Source organism: Canis lupus, chromosome 35 (assembly GCF_048164855.1).
Source record: "Canis lupus baileyi chromosome 35, mCanLup2.hap1, whole genome shotgun sequence".
Lineage (NCBI taxonomy): Eukaryota > Metazoa > Chordata > Mammalia > Carnivora > Canidae > Canis > Canis lupus.
Genome location: NC_132872.1, coordinates 24,881,584 through 24,894,291, shown reverse-complemented (window position 1 = coordinate 24,894,291; position 12,708 = coordinate 24,881,584). Strand labels below are relative to the sequence as shown.

General features: G+C 38.6%; 2 protein-coding genes across 9 annotated transcripts in view; one reads left to right on the top strand and one right to left on the bottom strand.

Moving 5' to 3' along the window:
- Positions 1–1,527, bottom strand: part of FILIP1L (filamin A interacting protein 1 like) — a 120,323-nt gene extending 118,796 nt beyond the window's left edge. For both annotated transcript variants that reach the window (XM_072812438.1, XM_072812437.1), the window contains exon 1: positions 1,407–1,527. The gene's annotated coding sequence lies outside the window, so the exon portion shown is untranslated. The remainder of the gene's footprint in view (positions 1–1,406) is intronic.
- COL8A1 (collagen type VIII alpha 1 chain) overlaps positions 1–12,708 on the top strand; it is a 536,056-nt gene that overhangs the window by 282,827 nt on the left and 240,521 nt on the right. The gene's annotated exons all lie outside the window — the stretch shown is intronic.

Genomic DNA, 12,708 nt, shown 5'->3' with positions numbered 1-12,708 from the left:
TATATACTAGCATATGTACCATATGAAAACATGTATATAATGTACCATATGAAAACATTCAAGAATAAAAATATTAATTAAAAAATAATATATCTAATTTTTTTCCTACCCTATTGTATTGTCTTAAACAATCCAGAAAAACCCTTGTTCTGGCCTGTAGGAATAATGGCAGGTTCTTAACAGAGACTAGATATATTTAAAACATAAATATTGTGCTAGCTTCAACAGCACATATACTGAAAAATTGATAAAACAGATAAATATTAAGTGCCACTTTATTTACAGATATATTTGCACATGAAGGATAGGACCACTGATATCTTCTGTCCAATATTATTTATCTCCATTTCGGTCTCCTTGGCATATCTGACCTGATGCAGATATTCATACATACTGGGTATTTCACAAGGTGCCTGATTTCTCTTTCTACTTTGTGACCTATCCCAAAACTTAGGTAGTGGCTAAACAACAGTAGTTCAAAATTCTATGGTTCATTCTGCCCCTTATGTCATCTTGCAGCCCAAATGTACCTGGATCGTCTAAGATAGGCTTATTCACAGTTCTGTCAGCTGGTTGGGCTAGTAGACCTCAACTGATCATCTTATCTCTGCTCCACATGAGTTCTCAACCTCTGGTAGGCTAGTCTCAGGGCAACATTCCAAGAGTACGAGAGCTGAAATTTTAAGGCCTCATTTTTATTGGCGAGAGAACATCACGTGGCCAACTCCAATTCATGAAGTGGAGTCATAGATTTTACCTCTTTATAATTGAAGCTGCAAGGTCACATTACAGAGGAATGGGAAGAGTTGGGAACAGTTAACTACAGCCATTTTTTAAAAAAAAACTGTAGGTCTACAACACATTTATTCAGATTTTGTGAAAATTGAATAAATGTCTAGGTTTTTGTTGTTATTTTTGTTATTTTTAAGTAGGCTCCACCCTGAGTGTGAGCAGAGCTTGAACTCATGACTCTGAAATCAAGACCTGAGCTGAGAACAAGAGTCAGATGCTTAATCAACTGAACCACTGAAGCTCCCCTAAATGTCTAGTTTAAAAGGGGTAAAATATATTTGGTTCTTTTAGTTTCTTGGAAGCCTACGGTATTGTGGGTTTTGTTTTTGTTTTTTTTAATGATTTCTATAATGCATTCTTGTGCTTTCTCTTACCCACAAATTCCTATCTGGAACAGTAGCCCTTTTATTTCATTTTATTTATTTGGGAGAGAGAGAGAGAGCATGAGCAGGGGGAGGGGCAGAGGGAGAGTGACAAGCAGACTCCCCACTGAGCAGGGAGCCCAGGGCTCAATCCCAGGATCCTGAGATTATGACCTGAGCCAAAGTCACACACTTAACCTATTGAGCCTCCCAGGTGCCCCAACAATAGTCTACTGATAAGAATCAACTTACATTCTACTGCTAATCGATAAGGATTCCTGTGGATTAATTTTTTCCAAGATCTACCTTCCAGAATTCCAAGATAATGTAAGGTTCTATTTAGCAGAGTAGTTTGCTAAGCATGTCTCATAAGTACCCTTTGATTGAGTTAAAGGCAAACTGAGCTGTTGCAGAAAACTTGAATGAAATTCTGTATACTTCCCAGCGTCCCTTGCCTCACTTTTAAGGTTAGGTGAAATCTGCCAGGAAACCACAAGTGTTTCGACCATGATGATATTTATAAGTGATAAAAAAGGAATGACCTGAAATATTTTAATACTTTATTATTTTTAAAAGTAATTAGGGTTTTTTGAAGACTGCTGATACTCTTTGGGGGCTGGGATTGGTGGCATCAGCATTCTTGATGGCATGCACATTGGATTTGTGAACAGACCCATCGTGTGCAGACTTCTGGTCTACTGAGTGTTATATGTCTCCACATGTTTACAGTGGTGGAGTTTCCTTGCCTCTGTGCCAAAAACCACAAAATGATCAGTAATGAGAAGTAATTAAGTATCGAGAGGAAGAAAACAAAGACATGAATTTCATGATACTTCATGCTTTGTATTATCAGTGACTTCATTGTTTCTCTTGGCAAATTTTTAATGCATCTGTGCTTGGCCCAGGGGTGTGAACTGAGGAAAAGAAAAATTTTGTAATAGCAACAGTGGTTTGGGATTTTCAGGTTACCCTGAAAAAAAGAAAAAAGGAATGGAAAGTTGCTTTTGTTTATACCAAATAATGATGCCTTATTATTTTCATAAAGTGCTAGCAGTGACATAACACCTGATGGTTTTGCAAGGAGAAATCCTGCTTAGTTGTTAGTTTAACACAGCCCAATGCATTATCTGTGACTGTCATAGCCATAGAATGGCAGCCCTCAGGAGTGTAAGAGAGTGGTAGACCTGGATTCAGGAAGCCTGACTTCTGATCCCAGCTCTGCTTTTAATTAGCCAGGCTCTGGGTTGTTACTTATAAAATGAGGATATTGGGCTAGGTTGGCCCCAAGAGGTCATTCAGGATGGAACGAGGACCAGGGGTTCTTTCTCTTGACTTCTGTCCTGTTATTAACCCCCTAACAGGTCCCCTGACAGCAGGATTTGAGCCTGAGACTACATGATCTCTGAAGTCCTAGGGCTTCCCACTGTAGAATTCTGTGATTCTCTGTTGTCTTGTATCTATGGATACAAATACAGTTCATTTGGCCCGGAGAAGCAGATTCTGTTTTGTTTTCCTATGCGGTGACCTCGGTCAGTTTTTCTTGGGTTTAAGCTGGTTGAAATCATGGCGGATCTTTGGTAAGGATGTGTCCATGCAGGAGAAGGACAAGTAAAGAATATCCAGCTATTTACTTAAATTACTTAAGGAAATGGCCAAATGTAAATACTGGCTATTCAACCTAACACCTCCCTCCAACATACACAAACTTCTAGCCAACTCCTTATTATAAAAGTTAAATTTTCTTAATCATTCTTTACTAATTTTGAATATCAAAAATTGCTTATTATACTAATCGGGTGCTATTTAGATATAATTTAGTCTCCATGTACCTGTTTATTTTCCTGTTTGAATATTGGAATAGAGGATATTTTACTTGTATAAAGGAACCTGGAAAAAAACATCAATAAAAGAAACTGGTTTTCGTCTTGATCACTTACTAGATATATGATACTGAATTAGCTGATCAAAACTCCAATTTATGTTAGAAAATAATAGTAATGATGATAGCTTACATTTATTCAATACTTAATAAATATAGGCCTATTCTAAATGCTTTCCTTTGATTAATTCATTTAGTCTTCACAAAACTTTGTTCATCCCCATTTTGCAGAAGAGAAGATTGAGGTAGCTTTTAAGTAATTTACTGAAGGTCATACTGCTAAAAAGTAGCACACCCTAACTTAGGCAGCCTGGATCCAAAGTGTCCAGCAAATTATTATGCTCTGTCTACTTTGGCTCTTATAAGAAGACATGCATAGTAAAGGAAAAATCCTAGTTCAACATTAAGTTATTCACAAACATCTATGAAATAGCTACTATACAGGTATTGTGCTAAGTAATTTGTTGTAGCTTATTTTTATACCTGGGTGTCCCATAGGCATAGCATAATAGAAAGAATATGAGATTGTAGAATTACATAGATCTGGGCTTAAATCACAGCTCCAAAATGTTATCTCTATGGCCTTGGGCCACATATAATTATTAAACCTTCTTGAGCCTTCAGATATAAAATAGAAGTAATGGTACCTGGTATAACAGATTTTTTGTTCATGCCTTATGAGCATAGGCCCCCTGTTTATGTCTGTATCCCTAGTGCCCAACAGATTTGGACATCGGCAGGGATTCGCTGAATGATTAAATCATGCAATCCTCAGCAGAGCTGGTTGGCTCGGAGTAGGAACTGCTTCATTGTAAAGATGATTCATCTGGCTAGAAATTTAGAAAAACAGTTATCAGGTGTACCTAGTTTTATTGCACTTCACTTACTGTGCTTTACAGGTACTGCACTTTTTACAAATTGAAGTTTTGTGGCACTTCAGTCAAGAAAGTCTGTTGGCACCATTTTTCCAACAGCATTTACTCTCTTTATGTCTCATGGTCACATTTTGGTAATTCTTGCAATATTTCAGGCTTTTTCATTAACTATTATATTATTATGATGATCGGTGATCTTTGATGTTAGTATTATAATTATTTTGGGGCAGCACTAACCATGCCCATTTAAGATGATGGACTCAATCATTAAATGTTGTGTGTGCCCTGACTGCTCACCAACCAGCCATCCCTGTCTCCCTGTCCTCAGGGCTCCCTATTCCCTGAGGCACAATACTGAAATCAACCCAATTAGTAACTCTATAATGGCCTCTAAGTGTTCAAGTGAAAGGAAGAGTTGTACATATCTCAATAGAATGATTAAGCTTAGTGAAGATGAAGAAGGCATGTTGCAAGCTGAAAAGCTGAAAGCTAGACCTATGTGCCGAACAGTTAACCAAGTTGTGAATCCAAAAGAAAAGTTAGTGAAGGGAATTTAAAGTGCCACTCTAATGAATACATACATTGATAAGAAAACAAAACAGCTGTTTTGCTGATATGGAGAAGGTTTTAGTGGTCTAGATATAAGATCACGCCAGCCACAACCTTCCCATGAGTCAAAATCTAATCCAGAACAAGGCCCTAACTTGCTTTAATTCTGTCAAGACTGAGTGAGAGAGGTGAGGAAGCTGCACAAGAAAAGTTGGAAGCTAGCAGATGGTAGTTCATAAGGTTTAAGGAAAGAAGCCATCTCCATAATATAAAAATGCCAGGTGAAGCAGTAAGTTGTCTGGAAGGTCTACCTAAGATTACTAATGAAGGTGGCTACCCTAAACAGATTTCCAGTGGAGATGAAACAGCCTTCTGTTGGAAGAAGTTGCTATCTAGGACCTTCGTAGCCAGGGAGAAGAAATCAATGCCTGGCTTCAAAGCTTCAAAGGACAGGCCAACTCTTTTGTTCAGGGCTGCTGCAGCTGGTGACTTTAAGTTGAAACCAATTCTTATGTATCATTCCAAAAATTCCTAGGGCCTTTAAGAATTACGCTATAAATGGAATAAGAAAGCATGGATGATAGCACATCTGTTGACAACATGGTTTACTGAATATTTTAAGCCCACTATTGAGACCTACTGCTTATAAATAGATTCCTTTCAAAATAGGACCATTCATTGACACTGCACCTGGTCATCCAAAGAGCTCTGATGGAAATGTGCAATGAGATGAATGTTGTTTTCATGCCTGTTAACACAGCATCCATTCTGCAGCCCATGGATCAAGGAATAATCTTTTTTAAAGGATTTATTTATTTTAGAGAAAGTGTGAGCAAGGGGAGAAGCAGAAGGAGAGGGAGAGAAGCAGACTCCCTGCTGAGTGGGGAGCTCAATGTAGGGCTCAATCCCAGGACCCTGAGATCATAGCCTGAGCTGAAATCAAGAGTCAGACACTTAACCGACTGAGCCACCTGGGTGCCCCTGAACAAGGAGTAATTTTGACCTTCAAGTCTTACTATTTAAGAAATAAACTTTATAAGGCTATAGTTGCCATATGGGCAAAGTATATTGAAAACTTTCTGGGAGAATGCCTGGGTGGCTCAGCAGTTAAGCATCTACTTTGGCTCAGGGCGTGGTCCTGGGGTCCTGGGATTGAGTCCCACATCAGGCTCTCTGCATGGAGCCTGCTTTTCTGTCTGCCTATGTTTCTGCCTCTCTCTCTCTTTTTGTCTCCCATGAATGAATGAATAAATAAATAGATCTTAAACTCTTCTGGAAAGGATTCACCATTTTAGACACCACCAAGAGCATTTGTGATTGACGAGAATTGGTCATCAACATTAACAGGAGTGTGGAAGAAGTTGATTACAACCCTCGTGGAAGATTTTGAGAAGTTCAGACTTTAGTAGGGGAAGTAGCAATAGATGTGGTGGAAATAGCAAGAGGACTAGAATTAGAAGTGGAGCCTAAAGATGTGAATGAATTGCTGCAAGGTCATGATAGAACTTTTAACTGCTGGGGATCCCTGGGTGGCTCAGTGGTTTAGTGCCTACCTTCAGCCCAGGGCGTGATCCTGGAGTCCCGGGATCGAGTCCCACCTCAGGCTCCCTGCATGGAGCCTGCTTCTCCCTCTGCCTGTGCCTCTGCCACTGTGTGTGTGTGTGTATGTGTGTGTGTGTCTGATGAATAAATAAAATCTTTTTAAAAAAAAAACTGTTAACTGTTGACAAGTTGCTTCTTATGGATGAGCAAAGAAAATGGTTTCTGGAGGTGGAATCTACTCCTGGTGAAGATGCTATGAAGATTGTTGAAATGACACCCAAGGATTTAGAATATTTCATAAATTTAGTTGATAAAGCAATGGCAGGGCTTGAGAGGATTGACTCCAATTTTGAAAGAAATTCTACTGTCAGTAAAATGCTGTCAAACAACATCATTTGCTAGAGAGAAATCCTTCATAAAAGGAAGAGTCCATTGATATGGCAAACCTCATTTTGTCTTGTTTTAAGAAATTGCAATAGCAATCCCAGCCTTCAGAAACCACCATTCTGGTCAGTTGGCATCAACGCTGAGGCAAGACCTTCCACCGACAAAAAGATTACAACTCGCCGAAAGCTCAGATGATAGCCTTTCTTAGCAATAAATAAAGCATTTTTTAAATTAAGATATATACATTGTTTTTTAAAGACATAATGCTACTATACACTTAATATACTACAGTTTAATATAAACCTAATTTTATATATGCTGGGAAACCAAAAAATTTATTTGACTCACTTTATTACAATATTCATTTTATTGGGATGGTCTGGCACTGAATGTGCAGTATCTCTGAGGTGTGCCTGTACTGAGAAACTAATAAGAAGTAGCCGATATGTATAGACCTCTTACCACAGGCCAAGTTCTGTTTTAAGTGCTTTGTATTGTTTTATTTAATCTAACAGAGTTTTAGCTTGAAGTAGATGTTGTTAAGAAAAAGCTTGGTAAAGGTAAATTAAGGGTGGAGACTCTCATAGAAGATATCAGAGACAAATGACTATCAGCATCAGTGTAGTGCTGGTGCCTATACAAAGTTCAGAGTGTATGTGCACACACTGGGTGGAAAAGTGACTCTAGAGCCCCAAGATTTACCAGAAACCTCCAGTTAATGTCACTGAATTTTGAAAATGTTTGATCGTATATACCTTGACCTTTGGCCTCCCTTACCACCACTTCCCCACATACACCCATACAATGAACTGAACACCCACTATATACCTCCTTTTTATTTGACAGCACATTTAACAATCATTATATGTGTGTGGCATTTTATATAAAGTAGTGTCATTTAAACTCCATTTGGATGGAAGTTTGAGGGGTGAATTATTCTAATGGCAAGATGGCTACATAATGCAGAGTGAGTCTGCTAACTGTAGGATGCTCATCTCCAAGGGACAGAGCTGGCAGGGATGCAGGGCCTGATGTTGGAATGTGTTTAACATCCCATACTTTGCTGAATTTAGGGAACATGCTGTCTAGTAGCTTTACATTTCCACTTGGAGTTCCCCATCTTTCTACATGGAACTATTCAGCTATAACTTAGTTCCCTCAAAGGGGAATGGAAAGAGAGGTTAGTAAGATTATGGGGTTCTCAGCAGAGCTGGTTGAGCCTTAATATTAACTGTCTCATGGTAAATGTGATTCATCTATGAAAATACTGGCTATAAATAGATGTTAATAGTGCCCAGTTGCAAAACAGCCAGGTTATGCTAGCATGGCCACATTAGGGAAAAAAATCCTGTTGAGTATTTTATTTGGTTTCTCTTAAAATAAAAAATAAAAAGTTTCTTTCCTTTTATTGCCCTAGCCACCCACATTTGAAGACACTAAATATTCAGCCAACTGCAGTAAAGCTATCTGATGGCTAAAAAAAGACACATTGAAAACCAGATAACCTAATTTAGCATTGGCCTCTTTATTTTTTTCTTCTATTTTCAGTAAAAATCATTGAAACATTCCCTTAATGGTATTTTTCCTTGTAGGGAGAGCATGGACAAGGCTTCAGAGAGGGGAATGGAAGTTGGGGGCGGGGAGGACAAATCTGTCCTAGAAAGTCAAAATTACAGAAAGAGAAGAATCAAATATAAGTTTCAGAAGGCAGTGTGATCTCATCCATCGCCCACAATACCCAGCAATCTGTGTTTTCTGTTATCACCTGCTTAGTTGTTATGCAGCTCTAAGTGTCAGAAAGTACTTCCTTATGAGCTGAAATCCAACCTCTAGGACCTTCTTGCATTTATCCTGCCTTTGCCTCCAGAGCAAAATCAACCAAGGCTACTACTTGTGCCACAGTGGGAAGTGCTCTATTCTTTTTTCCAAATGAAACATTCTCAGCTTCTTCAATGACTTCTCATAACAAGTTGTCTAGTCTCCGTCACCCAATACACAATCTCACACACACATTTTGATTATACCCTGTTAGGTCTACCTCTTCTGTGTTAGGCCAGGTTGTTTCTTTTTTTTTTTTTTTAAGATTTTATTTACTCATGAGAGACGCGGGGGGGTGGTTGTTGCACAGAGACACAGGCAGAGAGAGAAGCAGGCTCCACACAGGGATCCCGATGCGGGACTGGATCTGGGTATCCGGGATCACACCCTGGGCCAAAGGCGGCGCTAAACCTCTGAGCCACCTGGGCTGCCCGGATAGGTGGTTTCTTAAAGAAATGCATGGAGTTGGGCATAATTTCCCAGATATTAAAACACAACTAAAGCAGTAATTGGTGAGAGTATATATTTAGGGAAGATCTCAATAGTTCTTCTGATGTTGGATTTCAGTTGGAATTTTAAATGTAGATTCAGAAATATGATAGACATTTAATGAAGACTTATTCCAACTTAGCTTATCAGGTGAGTGCTTCTAATAATGCTTTCATGTGTACATTACTTGATATATCAGTAGATAGATAATTGTCCTATTTGGCATTGTATAAGGAATGTGAGATTCAGCAAGTTTAAATAACTTTGGCTAATAAACCTTGGACCAAAGATGGTGAAAACTTAGGTGTTCTGAAACTTCTTTCTTTCCAAGCTCATGCTAGATCAATCAAAGCTCACACTTTTTTTTTTTTTTTTTTTTTCTGTAAGCTTGTATGTGTTCTTTGGTTGCTTATCCACTAAGTGCTGTAGTCAGAGAAGCTGCTACACTGTAGATACAGAATAAACAGCCTGCCAATGAGGTCTAATAGAACAGACTTACATCATGGCTTTTCTTAGCTGTGTGTTCTGAAGAGAGGACAAAAAGAAATATAAAAATCCCTGAGTATAAATAGTTGATTTATCCAAATTTTCCATTACAAATCAGTGGCTCTTTAAAGATTCTTTTCTCATTTAAGGTTGACACAGTGCTGAGAATGTTTTCCAGATCTTTGTAGAATAGAACAGAAAAAGAAAATTATTTTCATATAATCCAAATTAGCTTTAAATACATTTCTAAATGGCACACTCACAGCACTAGGTCAGAGCTCTTGAAAATCATATGATTCGTTTAACAGTTTTTAAACTACATCAGTTTTCATATTTTTTCCAACTCTGCTCTCTGGTTTTTCTTAGAAGTACAATGATACTGAGCCAGTCATTTAACCTTTCTGTTCTCTTTGAATTTTTCTTCCTTTGGCTCTTGGAATCAGTTTTGTCAGATCCCTGTATTCTGCAACTGAGGCTCGGGAAGGTTAACTGATGTGCCCATGGTCATGCCTAAAGCCAGCCCCAGAATCCAGGTCTTGCCTACAGCTCTGTTTATGTTTCCGCAGCAACAGTGCATTTTTGGAAACTTAACTATTTCTTCCAACTCTAGAAAGATGTGAATCCTAAAAGATACAAATGCATCTTTCAGAGTCCAAAGTCTCCCACACGTTATTTTTCTCAGCTTCATCCTTACCCACTTGCAGACTATAGGCCTGAGAATGCCTTTATACCTTCTCTTGCTAGACCAACCCAGCATAATAAAGAGCTCAGAGGTGAACAAGAGGCTCAGAGAGCAAGAGTTCACATCTACAGATTTTAACATGACTCCTTTCTACTCTTTTATCTAAGGACCTATGACTAGAATAGAGAGATTGTTATGGAGAAAATGTTGCAACTGGTAAAGTCCCTGGGCTGTACTCAACCTTGCAGAGATTTTACTTCCCCTTTCCCAGCATGTCCCTGTGCTCAGTTTATCTTTCTGTAACTGGGGGAAATTTTAACTCCTTGCCTTCCAGGCATATAAGTGTAGTCTGACACATTTACAATTTCTCTTATTAGAGGAAAAGAAGAAAACTGACTTTTATAAAACTCCAGTTTTCTGCCAAATGATATGATTCATACTTCTATTCTTTATCTCTTTTTCAAAATTCAAACACATGGGCTTAGTATTATTCCCCTTGTTTTACAGATGAAAAAAACTGCATCATTGAGAAGCTCACAACTTAGTGTGATAAAAATATAGGTTCAAGATTAAATACAAACTACCAATAAATACTATAAATCATGTCCAGGGTACAAAGGGTTTTGGGAAAAAATAAAAGCAGAGGGTAAAGTGAAGTAAATATGGCAAAGTATTGAGGATTGTTGAAGATGGGGGCTGGGTACATGGGCTTTATTTTTATTCTTCTTCTTTTTTGGTATATTTGGAAATGTTCCATAATAAAAGATTTAAAAAGACAGCACCAGGGACAAATAGTGTTGGATACATAAACATTTAAAGAAATGGTTCTTTTTAGAAAGAAAAATAAAAAAATAAAAGAAAAAAAAGTGCAAGATGGAGAAAGAAAACAAGAAGGCATCAAGGTTTGTGTGTCAGGCAGTGACAGGGAAGCCGAAAAGTGAGCTATATCCCAGGAGTCAAGACTGAAAAATCATTTCAAAAAGGAGAAAGTTGCTGTGACCTCATTTTAACAGCATTCATCCTAGTCAGAACAGTTTTGGAACAACCTCACTTCTGTAGTTTTTTATTTTGGAATATCAGCCATAGCAAATTCTGGTCCATTGAAAGTGGGTTTGACTTCTGACAATGGGGACAAGTTTTTGAAATAAAATCTAGTGAATCAAGTTAGAGTTTGGGTCATCTAATACTGATTTTGGTCAAAGAACCAATTGTGACCTTAAAATAATGGAGTTAGCTTTTGTTTGTGGCCTTTGAAGGGGTTTTGACATTTCCAGGGTATGTCAGCCATGACACTCTTTCAGAATAAGTTCTGTAAAGGAAAACCTTTGACAAAATGACATGTTTGAATTCGTAATTTAGGGCTTTATTCTGTTTTTAGTATTCCATCTATTTTAGTTACATATCAAATCTTTGGTTTCCTAGAGCTTCTAGCTGTTTTTTAGAATCCTAATATAAGCAAAGAAGTAGGAAACAGCATGATGTATGGCAGGAGCACAGTGTTTGGGGCCAGCCAGGTTGAGTTACAACACTGCCTCCATCACTATATGCTGTCCGTTTCTTTAGGACTCTGTCTTGCAGTCTTGTTCGGAAGATTCGAGATCCTGTATGTGAAGCACTATGCCCAGTGCCTGGCATATGATAGGAATGTATAACTCATCCTGGTGGAGATATAATGATACAATTTTATCTCTTGGATCATCAGACATGCTTTCCCTCTTGTGATGAGATAAAAAATAACTATATCACTCAGCCTTACCTTGCTGAAGAGGGATAATTCTTTTAGTCAGTGCTAAGCTGGTATTTTCAGAGAGTGAGTAATTTTGTGCCTTGTCAAGATGGAGAGTGGCAAGCTGAGGAAATTGGATTTGGCCAGGAACTGGTATCTGTTATTTAGCAGAGAGGCAATAGGGAATTACAATCCTAGCAGTTTGGAGGGACTTAACAGAAAGTGACTGGCTCCTTGGTCCTAACTGGCCATAACTATTCCACACAAGATGATGAAGAGCACGGATTCAAAAAGGTATGCTTATCCATGTTCTCACTGGCACGCCTCTTCTCCAACCATGACTTTTAAAATCGTTTTTAAAACAGCATAACACAGCAGCACCAAAAAACTTACTATCTTGCTGGCCAGGTGCTGTGCTACGGCACTTTATACTCATTATTCCTGTTTTTGCATGCACTATCAGGCAGATCCTATTAATCTGTGCTTTATGGGAAAACCAGAGTTAAAAGAGGTTAAGTCCATCCCTTTGGAGCACAGAACTAGTAAGTGACACAGCAGGAGTTCCAATTGGCTTCAGAGCCCATTCAATCTTTGCAAAGCCTACATTCTATTGCCTGAATTCTTTCTCATTTGAATAATGATCTGTTTAAAGATGGGAGACATATCTCCTCAGTATTCATAGTACAGTTTTGACTATGTCAATAAAACTGAAAAGGCCAGTGCTCTTTCACCAAAGACCTGCATCATGACATGGTGATAGGAGAGGAGAACATAACACCAGGGAGAAAGAAAATATGTCTGGGCTTGGTCTGAGATGAGGGCCCCGTGTGAATTAAGGTCATGCTCGTTTGATGCTCTCCATAACTCAACTTACTCTATCTAGGTGGTAGGAAAGAAGTTATCAGGCTGGAGGGCTGCTTACGTTGAAAAGGATCAAAAAGCATCAGAAAGCATTAAGAAAGCACATGCAGCCACATTTGCCCTGGGTAGTGTGGCTTTGGCTAAACCGTGTAAGTTTGGGGTAAATTGCTTTTAGGATTCTTCAAACTGACATCAGGGTCTCCTTATGTCCTCTGCTCTAAGGATCAACCAAGCCCTCTCTGAAGCCCCTAGGCCCGTTC